Here is a 12485-nt window from a genome sequence, read left to right on the forward strand (position 1 = left end):
TAAGCTCTCAGTACCAGTTCATTTATTCCTGAACTTCTCTAAGAAACACTGTTATTCTAAGAAACACTAACAGCACATCTTCTCTACACTTATTACCAATAGCATGGATATAGTAAATACTGATGGTTTTGCTGCTTACAAGCAGATTTGCTAAAGTAGCTTTGAAATTGAGAAGGTCTAGATACCAAAGCACAATCATATTTTGAGTGAAATGTGGATCCCTGCTTTCCTTTATCAAGGACATCTGAAGGGTGATTGAGAGCTTTTAGTAAGGTGTCTACATTCACACCTCAGTATCTAAATGCATATTGTCATTGTTTTGAGTCATCTTCAGGACCTTTGCTTTCCACAGACATAAACTAATGGTTCAAGTCCTTTGACCTCCATAAAATATGCTGGAACTCATTTATAGTTTCATACAAAAATAGTTTCATACAAAAACACTTATCTTGCATTTTCAGCAACAACTTATGGAGCCCATGCACGCTCACCTTTCTAAAATTAACTTGGAACATTTGGTGATTCACTGTGAAGTACAAGTAAAAGGATGTGCGTAATATGAAACCAGTAGACAAAACTCTTCCTGCACTTGTTATATGGACTGGGTGAAAGAACTCTTGGTGTTTGATGGACATATAAGTTTATATATGATGGACATATAAGTTTAATAAGTAAGATTTCAAATTAAAAGCAGCAGAAAGAGTTGTGCAATAGCAGAGTAATACGAAAGTAACTTCCACTTTCTGTTTTGCTTTTCAGTTCTTTCAGAGCCGTCATAAGAGATGTCCTAAATATTCAGAGACATCCCTTAAAGAAAAAAAACATGATACACTTTAGGGCAATTAAGATTTTAGCTACAATGTAGTAAACATTTCTAACATAAGGATTTAATGAAAATTATTAACTGTGTGATTAAGGGTAGCTGGGAATAATGCAATCTAATTATTATTCACAATGCTTTTCATCATGTTCGAAGCAGAAAACAATGAACTGCTTAGACTGCATCCTTTCAAACATACTATAAAACAAAAACAAATTAAATGCCCTCAGAATTATGGTCAAACCAATAGCATTCCTATAGGCAAACAGGGGCAAGCATTTTTGAGAAAAACATGACACAAGAGTGAGTGTATTGGTCTTGCTTATGTATCAAGTGCACAATATTAACTGCAATGCCTACTTGGAAACATAAAGCAGTATTTCTAAAAGGATTTGGAAGTCTTAAGTGATTAGAAAAATCATCTCTATAAAATAATCTCTATCAAATAAATTTTCCTGATGAGGTATCATAGCAACAATTTGCAACTTTTTGTTCCACTAGGAAAAATACCATGTTTCTGGTGAACAGCTTATATTTCACATTCCTTACATCTTATCACCTTTTATTCTCTGAAAGAAGATTTTAACACTCTCATCACCTGAAATGCATGAATTTCATGTCTGATTATATGATTAGCCATAAGAGGGGCCAGTGAAAACATTTGCCTGCCTTGATTTATACTGAAATATTGAAGAAGTTTGGTGTTCGTCACTATCCAGCCTCAATGAACTTGGTGAGAATAGCTCCACTGGGTTGTCTGAATCCAGCCCTGAGATTTTCAGTATTTTACCACAAAATGTCCAGTGCTTGCTCTGACCCCAGGGAGCCTGGTCCCCCTTCCCTGTTCTCATACATATGGTGAGCCCATCAAACAGTAGCTTCTGGAAAATAGAAGAAATGGGAAAAGCTCAGCTGGAGAAAGAGCTGAACCCAGGTTGAATTCAATCTTCAAGCACTTCATTTTTCTAAGAAACATTTTCTCAAGTGCAAGAGTTTTGTCTTTTTTTTTCTGATTGGGGAAACTGAGGAAATCCTGAAAGTGGGTGCTTAAGCAGCTAAATTTACCACAACCTGGGATTCTGTGCTGCTGCTTTTCTGAGCTGTGATCTGTTGGTGACAAAGTGTTCGCCACTGGGCCTGAAAGGGCAACAATGCAGCAGGGGCTGACACAATGGTTTAAATGGTGTATCCCACCCACCTGCTCTGACATCTCTCCAGATATGTGGTTTGCAGCACGGGCAGTATGGGGCACCTGGAAAGAGGCTGCTAACACTGCAATTTGTAGCACCAAAATGTTTTATAGCATCAGTCTTAACAATGATTACTGCTTTGGAATCTTATTTCTGTCAGCACTTGAGCTATAACTCTCAAATATTTAAGCTGTGTAGCACTTGGCTATACTTAGCAAAAGAACACTTTATCTTAAAAGACAAAAAAGTGTTTTGCTTTATAATACATGCTTTATATTCACTAGTCAAAATGTCCTCGTGAAGGTGTTCAAAGCACAAATGAGAATGCATTGTTCAATGATACTTTATATCACAACTTCCATCGATTAACCATGATTCATGATACAGATTTCTTCTCTTTTTAACATTCAAACTACAAAAAAAAATTATTGACTATTAGAAGAATTGACTTTTTATGCTATAATTATCAGTACTATTTCATTGGGTAAGCTCAGGATCACCACAACTGCACTTCTGTTAGGAGTGAGTTTTTTGAAGAGAAAATCAATTTTCATTCTTTTTAATCACTAGTCTTCACAATATAGAACAGCAGCAACAAGAAAGATGAAAGTGGCCCTGTCATACTAGGAGGTTTGGACAAGATGGTTCTAACAAGTGCTTGAACAATTTCATCTCTGTTTTTTCCTGATCCATATGGTTTTGTTCATGGCTGCAATTCAATAATTATTATAATTAGGGTATTTATCTCTTTATGCTGTAGAGAGAAGAGAAAAAAGAAAAAATAGGCATCCTTCAGAGAACTTTTCAGAAGCTTCATCCTGTCTTTTCTTCTTTTTTCTTTGTTCATAGGAAACATTTCCATGGAATACTTGGGATTAAGAGCCTATTTACATGGCTCATTTCAGAATTCAGTTCTGGTATTCTGCACCAGAATAGCTTTCTCAGCCATTTAGTAAAATAATAACTACACAGGAAAAATGCATTTCCTAAATTTCATTCCCAGAAATACACTGTATATTTTTTTTAATTCTGTACCATTTTAGTCCATTGAATTGCAGACTATGAATATTATTTAAACTCAAAATAGATGCTTACAATCAGATTAAAGTGTTTATTAATACTTCAAACTGATCGTTCTAAAGACAATTTTCACTGATTTCTACATAAAGAAGCTTATTCTTCTCAGTGTGTTTCTAATTTGACCATTAAACTCCTTATATATATTACTAAATGAGACCTTAAACATGAGGAAATGAGTTAAAATTTTAATGATTTTACTTCACTGTCTTAGTTCTAGATGTTATTAAATCCTTGTTGCAAGCCCAGAGGAACGAAGTTTATTAAATATTGTATTATTTATCTTCCCTATTTTCTATGGGAAGGATTCTCCTTTATTTTGCTAATACTTCACCTTATTGCTATAGAAGCCTAGTTTGTATAACTAATTTTAATTTATGGACACACACTGGAGCTTTTTTCCCCAAACAGAGAGCTATGAGACCCATACATTGATTTGGTTCACAAACTGCTTCTAAAAGTTGAAGTTAATACCATTGTCCCAAGAGGACTGGTATGTGTTTTGTTGCCTATTGCATTAGTGTAGGAATTTAAATAATTTGAAACCCTGTAGAAAGTGTCAGATAAATGGTAGAATTATGATTTAGAGGTCAGGTTACTCAGAATGATACAAGGTGAATGTAACAGTGTTTCTGAAGTCAAGAGTGGTCATTATTAAATACAACAGGTATAGGAAGAAAGCATATCTTATAATCAATTATGATAAGCAGAAACAAAGACAAAAAGAAATTAAATTATTTACCGTGGGGATCTGTGGTACAATCAAGAATTACACAAGATCACTGCAATTCTACACAAAAACCTTAAGCATAAACTAACATTTTTTCCTTCTTGTTTATGCATCCATTACTTTGTATTTAAGGTCTCAAAATTCTTATCCTGTGTGTTTCTAAGCATATAATATTGCTTTGATTCAGCTGCTATAAATGTCCTGCTTAAGAAGATTTTAGAGGATTACTAGGGTCCCCGTAGGAAAAATGAATAAGATTTAAGAAATACAGTATTGAGAACTTGAATATGAACAGCTTCTTAGCATTCCTTCAAAGTGTTCCTTTGTGAAATCAGAAAGTATAAAACCACTATCCCACGAAAAGTGATTGATTTGTACAAAGCCGTGGATAACATATACGTGAGAGTAGAACACAAAATGTGTAGATATTAAGAAGTTATGTGTTAAAACCTGAGTTGATAGGAAATGGGCTGAAGAGAACATCCAAGAATCCTCTGTTATGCAAGAGAAGCCAGATCTAACAAGTCGTACAGCCATTTCTCATTATTTCTGCTTAACAAACTGTGATTGTTAAATCAAATTTGCCCTTCAATCTACAAAGTATAATTCATTTAACAAAACTATTTTAGAAATGTGTTTAAGAAAAACCTGCAAACCTGAAACATTAGGTTGGCATTTCTGTGCATTCTAAGGAATTCTGCATCTACAGTCTAAAGAAGGTTTCAGTGTATTCTTTAAAGTCTTGGCAATTGCCATGCATATGAGCAAAGTACACTCTTGCTGCAGACACACACATGCATATATCTGTGACATCCATGTTACAATATTTTCTTGTGAATTAAATAGGTAAATTAAGCTCCAGTCTATACATATGTTGTCAAAATAAATCAAGGATTTTCCCGGAAGTATCTGGAGATATACATAATTCACCACAAGAAAATATCTGTGAGAAGACATGGATGGCAAACTTCTTCACAGGTAATGACAGATGAGTATCAGCTTTTGACGTCCTCAAGCTGAGCCCTGAAATTGAGGGGTTTGTTCTTATTTAACAACCCAGATGTTATTCTGGAATACTCTGTCTTGACGATGGAGGGCAACATGAAGCATGACACTGTCTCACAAATCCCCCAGCCGTTCTGCAGACAAAACACAGATAACTAAAAAAGATTTAGAAATCCCAAGATCTGTTTCAAGTTTGACCACTGCAAATTAAATCCCAAAGCTAAAGTGAGCCAAATTAATCACCTGAAAGGCAGCCACTGAAAGCGAGGGAGTTTATTTATTGCTCTTCTGCCCTCTGACATGAAGAAGGAATTAAATAAAACAATTAGGTCAGTTTATCTATTTGCAGATACTACTTAACAAAGTAATGCTCAAATAATCTATAAGCAAGATTCATGATAGAATACTTTCTAGGTAACGCCAAGCCTGGGTCAAAAATGCCTCCCTGCAACTCTCCCTGCTGATCAGAAAGCTTTGCATTTTGGAAAGGAGGGACATCAGCAATAATTCACCATAGAAAAAAACAGTTTTCTATATAAACACACGTAACAACTAGAACTGAATTTTAGCATATTGCTTAGATGCACGGAGTAAGCTTGATCCTAGATGAAGATTATTGCTTGTCTGCAACAGAACAGGTATGAATAGAACAAGTATGAAAATACACAACTATTCTCATTCATGGAGTACAAATTTAATACCTGAGACTGAATAAATTATTCTACTCAGATTGTCAGATAACTGAAATATTTTCATCCTTTCCTTGACATGTATGTACCTGATTCTGTTTTTTTGTCATGTTTCAATGTGCCAGCAAAAAAGTATATTTAAGAATTTACAAAGACTGTGGCAGTTTCAGATGCAGTAGTGACAGATTTCTACTGAATATAAAAATGCAGTAAGAAATATTTCATATTTCTAAATATTCTCAGTACTCTGATTGATCTAGGGTATTTTTATTGTCATGTCACAAATATGGAAGTGCCTTCATATCAGAATCAGTTCTTTTCAGTTATCAAAGTATCAAGCTATACTGGTAGTATTATAAAATATCTACATCAAGCAGTTAAAATGATGTAAACATTGAAAATTTGACATCATACATAGGCAATTGCATACCTGTCTTGAACATGGTCATGGGTGCAGCTGCATATTTGTGCTTTATAGCCTTTTTTTGCCTCATCATCCATGTGAACAAACAACTAATCTGGGTCATCTACTTGTATATGTGCCTAATTTCCTATGTAAACAGAATTGATGTGTGTGCAAAACAAACACTTGTTTTCACTATCTTCACTTGCAAGCTCAAATTATGATCTTCAGTGGGATCATCAATATACATGAACTATTTTTGTCTTAATTTCAGATAATGATTGAAAGGGGTTTGAATTCTATATGGAAATATTAGTTTTCTAGTAAGAGAGAAATGAAACTTCCTAGATATGCAAACCTTCTAATATTAACTTGCATCAGCACTGTTTAATTACACATGTGCACACAAAGAGACTCTGAAAGACACAAAATGCATATTCATTTGGTTTGTCAAATGAAAAGTGGAAACATTCTCAAGGGAAAAAAAAATTATGTTAGGTATTATGTGCTCAGACTTTTATCTCAAAGGGCAAATATTTGTGATCCAGTAAACAAGAAGTGAAGGTTAATAAAGTGAATATGAGAAGGCTAATTGCTATGTCTCTTAAATTCAATAGAACTAATTTTTGATTCAAGACAACTGGTAGAAGAAGAATAAAAAACTCTTTATATGGTCTGTGTTGAACTGCAATGGAGATGTTTTGCAGAGTTTGTCTTTAAGGGCTCTACATCTATTTCTGAGAATCTAATTCTGTGTTACCTTGTGGTTTTACTTTTCCACACTTCTTTTTTTTTCTGTCATTGGTAGCTTTTCCATTTTTAAGGGTCTGATAATTACTGGAAAACCAGATTATCAGAGTTGATGTTCTCATGGATGTCACATTTCTTTGAAATCCTTGGGTAAAATCTAGGGACAATATCTACTTTTTTTCTCTAGAATAGTTTAGGAGCCAGAGCTACAGAACACCAAAGCAATACAATTGTATTTTCATATTTCATAAGGGAAAGGAACAAAATAAAAGGAAAGAAAAAATATTTGAATGGAGACAATTAATTCTGCACAAGTGTCATTAGAACAATCAAATATTAATGTATATTCTCTTTCTAATATAGTAAAATCATTTCAAAGGCAATGTGATGGCCTCTTATGACAGTGTTACAAAGTTGGCTGATGAAAGAGTGACTGACACTATCTGAACTTGTGCAAGGCATTTGACACTGTCCCACACAACATCCTTGTCTCGAAACTGGAGAGATGTGGATTTGCCAGACAGAGCACTTGGTGGATGAGGAATTGGCTCGATGTCACAGCAAAGGGCTGTGGTCAATGGCTCAATGTCCAAGTGGAGACCAGTGACCAGTGGTATCCCCAGGGTTCAGTACTGGCACTGGCACTGTTCAAACCCTTTTTTGCCCCACGGACAGTGGGATCAGGGCAAGTTTGCCACTGAAAATGAACTGTGTAGGGGCAGTCACTGGAGGGAAAGGATGCCACACAGAGAGACCTTGACACTATTGGCAGGTGGGTCTGTGGAAACCTCATGAAATTTAGTGAAGTGCAAGGTCCTACACCTGGGCTGGGGCAATCCCAAGCACAAAATCAGTCTGGGTGGGGAATGAATAGAGAGCAATCCTGAGAAATACTCGGGAGTGTTGTTAGACAAGGGACTTGACATGACCTGGTAATGTGCACTTACAGCACAGAAAGCCAACTGCATCCTGGGCTGCATCCAATGAAGTCTCCAGGGGACCTTAGGGCATATTCCAGTACTTGGAGGGGGCTACAAGAGATCTGTACAGGGACTTTTTACAAGGGCATGTAGTGACAAGACTAGGGGCCATGTCTTTGAACTGAAAGAGGGTCAGTTTATGGCAGAAAGATGGTAGAAATATTTACTGTGAGGGTGGTGAGGCACTGGGGCAGAGTTTCAGAGAAGCAATGGATGGCCCATTACTGGAAGTATTTAAGGCCAAGTTGGATGAGGCTTTGAGTAACCTAGTCTTGTGAAAGGTGACCCTTCCCATGGTGGGGAGCATTGGAAACAGATGATCTTTAAGGACCATTCCAATCCAAACTTTTCTGTGATTATATGATTGTAGTCCAAACAAAAGCTATATTCTAAAAAGCATTTACTATTATGCCAAAGAACAAACCTTTTGAAACTCATAGTGGACTGCATTTTGCAGATCAAAATGGATTTTGTTTAGGAGGGATGCTTGAAAACACTTATTTCAACAAATACATATGGGTCTTTTCTTAAGCTTTGCAAAAGAGCTCAGAACAGTATGACCACTTTTGGTTTGTATCTTCTAGTGTACAGGGAAGGTGACTATATAAAATACATAGTATTGGGCAAAGAAAGCACTTTCATATTTCAGCAGAAAAGAGACATTTGAGTAGAAGCTCTGCCTCATTTTTGCAGCCATTTTTCTTTCTCTGTTGTACTACACACAGTCACCTTTTCCCTTACCATTACTATCATAGTGGAAGTACCATTACTACTCCAGTGGAAGCTGGGGCAGTAATGATGTATTTTTCAGCAGCCCAAATTTAGTACCAGTGTTGATAGGTATGAAGACTAATGAGACTAATACATCACCAATTCTAGAGCAAAATTTAAGAGAGGTGTTTTTAAGAGTGAAAAATTGTAATAACCTTGCAGAAGACATTGCAGTTTTGTGAATGCCCTGTTCAGTAACCTGTGGTGCCAGAAATAAACTGTCTAAATCTGTTCACTGGTTTCCTCAGTACATTGAACAGATGCCTGGCTAGCCTTGGAGAGAAAACTTCAGGCATGGAAATATGCAGACAGTATTTCTTAGCAAATGTCATGAAGGTATGAAGTCAAGCAGTTGTGAATTGCTCCTGCTGCAAAAGGTGAGATCATATATCTGCTGTCTGCTCTGCAAAGGCATGGAGATTCTCTTTATGGATGCTCTTTCCTGCTTCTGAAAGCAAGAAGGAGATGATCAGCTGGGTAATGGCTAATACACTCCATAGACAAGATAATGGTAGAGTTCAAAGAGGACAGCTGTAAAGCAGTTGCATAAGCCAAAGACTGCGACTGTGATTGAAAATGGTGAGAAGTGAAAGCTCCTTACCGTAAGAAAAAGACATTGCATTTTGTGTTAAAAGATAAAATTGGAAATTTGTTTTTCATCTTGGAAAAGGGATGAATGGGGTAAATGGTCTCAGTTAATATGAGCAATTTAGGGTTTTTTTTAATACTTATTTTTGGATAGGAGACTTCAAGAAGACTACCTATAACTTGATAGGTAGCATTTAAGAATATTTAACTACTCTCTGTGTGAGGACTATATATGGAGTTTTCAAGTTAGAAAGTTCTTCATCTTTCTGAGAAAAAAAGAAGAAGAGGTTTAAAAAATCAAAACCTCTGAGTTATATTAAGAATATTTCAAAGGCACTCAATCTTTACTCATTAATCCATGGGACTGAGATCAGCAGTGATCACAGATCCTGGACTTCAGTTACTATGTCCTTTGTTTCATTCAGCCCACCTAATTTTAGCTTCCAGAAAGAACAGTGCCTTTCTGTTAGCCTGATATCCTGAACCCTCTCCAGTCAATGGAATGAGAAGGGCACCTCGCTAAGGTCATAATAAATCAGGAAGAATATCTAAAACAGATGGAATAAGCATGTTAAACAGATGGATTATGCTGTGTCTACACAGTACGTGTTTTTCCTCCTTCACCTCCTGCTCCTTGCTTTTGTAAGGGATGCTAGAGACAGCTCAGAGAATAGACCTATTAGCTTTATGCCACAATTAAGCAAAATACTTCTGCCTGTCAGTAACTAGCATTCACACTACCTTTAGTTTGCCATGACAAGCTGTATTAACAAGAAAAACATCTTTGGGTTCTGCAAATGCTTTACAGCTTCATCTGGCAGCCAGTTGGTCATGTCAATTCTGGGCCACATTACATAACCTGCCGTCTGCAGAGCTCTTCTTTTCCAAGAAGTGCCTGGAGCAGACAGCCAGGACACCGCAGTGCAAGTGCTGTACTTGTTATCTAACTCAGGGCAGCCCACGGCTGCTGCCTGCCTTGACAACAAAGGCTTCGGGAAAGTGTCACCATCATTAAATTCACACCAGATGTTCCAAACAAGAGACACAAATGTTTTCCTCTCCTTCTGTGTTTGAAGTACAATGTAGTGTGCTGTTGTGTGGAGTGGGTTTTGTGCAGCTCTGAAGGCACACAATGACCAGAGCATGGATCACACCTTGTCCCCTACAGCACAAACAGGTATATCTGACAATGTTCCCATGCACTACGGCTGAAAACAACAATACTCAGAATAAATTCCTCTGAATTGCCACTACATTAATTCTTGGAAAAGCTGAAGCCCTAGCACTAGTACTAGCACCAATTCAGCACTAGAAAAATTACCTAAACAGCCCAATGAATTCTAACCTCTTCTTGAATGCTGATCTCTTGGTTTGGAGTCTAAAATAAGTTTTCATCATTTTTAATAATTTTTTTTTTATCCCAACTTCTAATCACCCGTGTTAGAAATTTTCTTTACAGATGTATAACTTTTTTTTTTTTAACACAGATTCTTCCAGATTTCTTTCCTACATGGAGTGAATGAAAATGGTCATGCAAGCATTTTTTAAGTTACAATACCAATTCTCTCAATAAAATACTTTAAAAATCCAAAAATAAAACTTATTTTTCTCTCAGCTTTTCAAATCTTTAGTGCACAGTGAGAAAAACAACGGGAAATGTTATAAAAACAGGATTTAAGCTGAAATCAATGACTCTTTAATATGCATTTGTTGTCTTAAAACATACATCTTGGCAAGTTTTCATTGCATGACTGAAGAAATACTATGTTGAATCTATGAGAATTGATAAAGGAGAAATTCTTACTACTTTGGGATGAAGCTAAATATAAATAAAATTTAGAATATTGGTAACAAGTACACTACTGCTGCCTGTAGTGAAAAATGGGATAAATATTAATTTACTGCAAAATCACCAAGAGAACATTAACAGTATTTTTATTTAAAAACACTTTCAAAAATCAGGATGAAAAGAGACTAAAAATGGAGGTATATATATCCATGTGTCCACTCCCAGACTATGATCTTATACTTCAGATATGTACTTTATTAATTGAACTGCTTGGAAACACAGAGATTACTTCTTGTGTTTTCTTCTTTTGTCTTGTAATTTTATAAGTTAGTTTTAATTAGCAACTTTGTGTGGACCTTTCTGCGGAATCATAATTAACGATTGATAAGAGGCTTCATAGTAGAGAAATTAATACTCTATTGATTCTTTTTGAACTAGTCACTATATAAAATCTGCAGAAAATATTATTACAATTGTGAAACTCCTCTTAAAGAAAGATCCTAAATATGCAAGACAGGCAGAATAACTGTTTTAATGACTGCTTGCTTCTATGTGCTTCAGAACCTTCAGACATACCTGGCTAACAGCACTCCAAAAAAAAACAAAACTAAAAGCCCCACAAATTCAAAAAAATATTTTTCTCTGTGTTTTGCCAAAGGTATGTTCTTTAAAAATATGTAGCTGTCATTTCTGTGAGTGCTGGCCATATGTCTGCGTGAAGTCCTTTTGTAGGTTCATTAGCTATATGAATCAAAAGAAAAAACACTAACTATATAAATTTTCTTTCCATTTCTGTATGGTGCTGTGAAGTTAACAGATGGGCTCTAGCAACATGGAAACTGGATTTCCATTTTCTGAATGAAATAGATTTATCTACAATAGGTTTTAGCTTTAGTCAGATGAGCATGCTGATTATATAAGAAGTGGCATTAAAATTTTGCAACATTTGAATGTGGGAAAGAAGAGATTTAGAGCAGAAAATGATATAAAATAAATGGTCTTGCAGAGATGGGCAAAACCATGCTATAAATTAGCTGAAAGTTGACTGAGTACGTCCTATTATAATTTAATGGTCTTGTTTAGCTATTTTAATATCCCATTTTCAAGCAGCAGTTACTTTTCCCAACGGGCAGAAAGAATGGCCAGGCAGGGGGGCCAGCAGCTTGATTAAAAGGATAAGGGTTGCAAAGGTAAGCACGTCCAGTAGGTATGGAGAGTATAAAAATCAGACAGATCATACAATATTTATTCCTCAGAACCTCTTCTAGGTACCCTTGATTTGTGGCTTATGCCTTCCTAAATCTAGGGAGGTTTTCTTTTTTTTTGAATTTCATATAGTAGGTTGTTGTTTGGTTTTTTTTTTCAGTTTGCTAACTAATGGCTTAATTTGATGCCATCCTCTTCTTTTAAAGTACACTGTTATTTCTCTTCTACACTCTTTTGATCTTATCAATTTAAAGCTCCTTTATTTCTTTCTCATTCAGTTCTTTTCCAGGATGAAGGCTTCTAGTCTACTTAATTGTTCCTCATCCAAAAAAAAAAAAAAAAGGTTTTACGCCTGTGATGATGCTTATTGCTTTTTTCCCACCTTTTCTAATGATGCAGCTTTTGACAGGGGATGACCAGAATAGTGCACAGGACTCAGTGGGACCAACACTGCTTTGTACAGAGGCATGGTATGGAATTGTGTTCC

This window comes from Pseudopodoces humilis, chromosome 4, assembly GCF_049639895.1.
Source record: "Pseudopodoces humilis isolate 2021_Gansu_Grassland_sample_001 chromosome 4, ASM4963989v1, whole genome shotgun sequence".
NCBI classification, from domain to species: Eukaryota; Metazoa; Chordata; class Aves; order Passeriformes; family Paridae; genus Pseudopodoces; species Pseudopodoces humilis.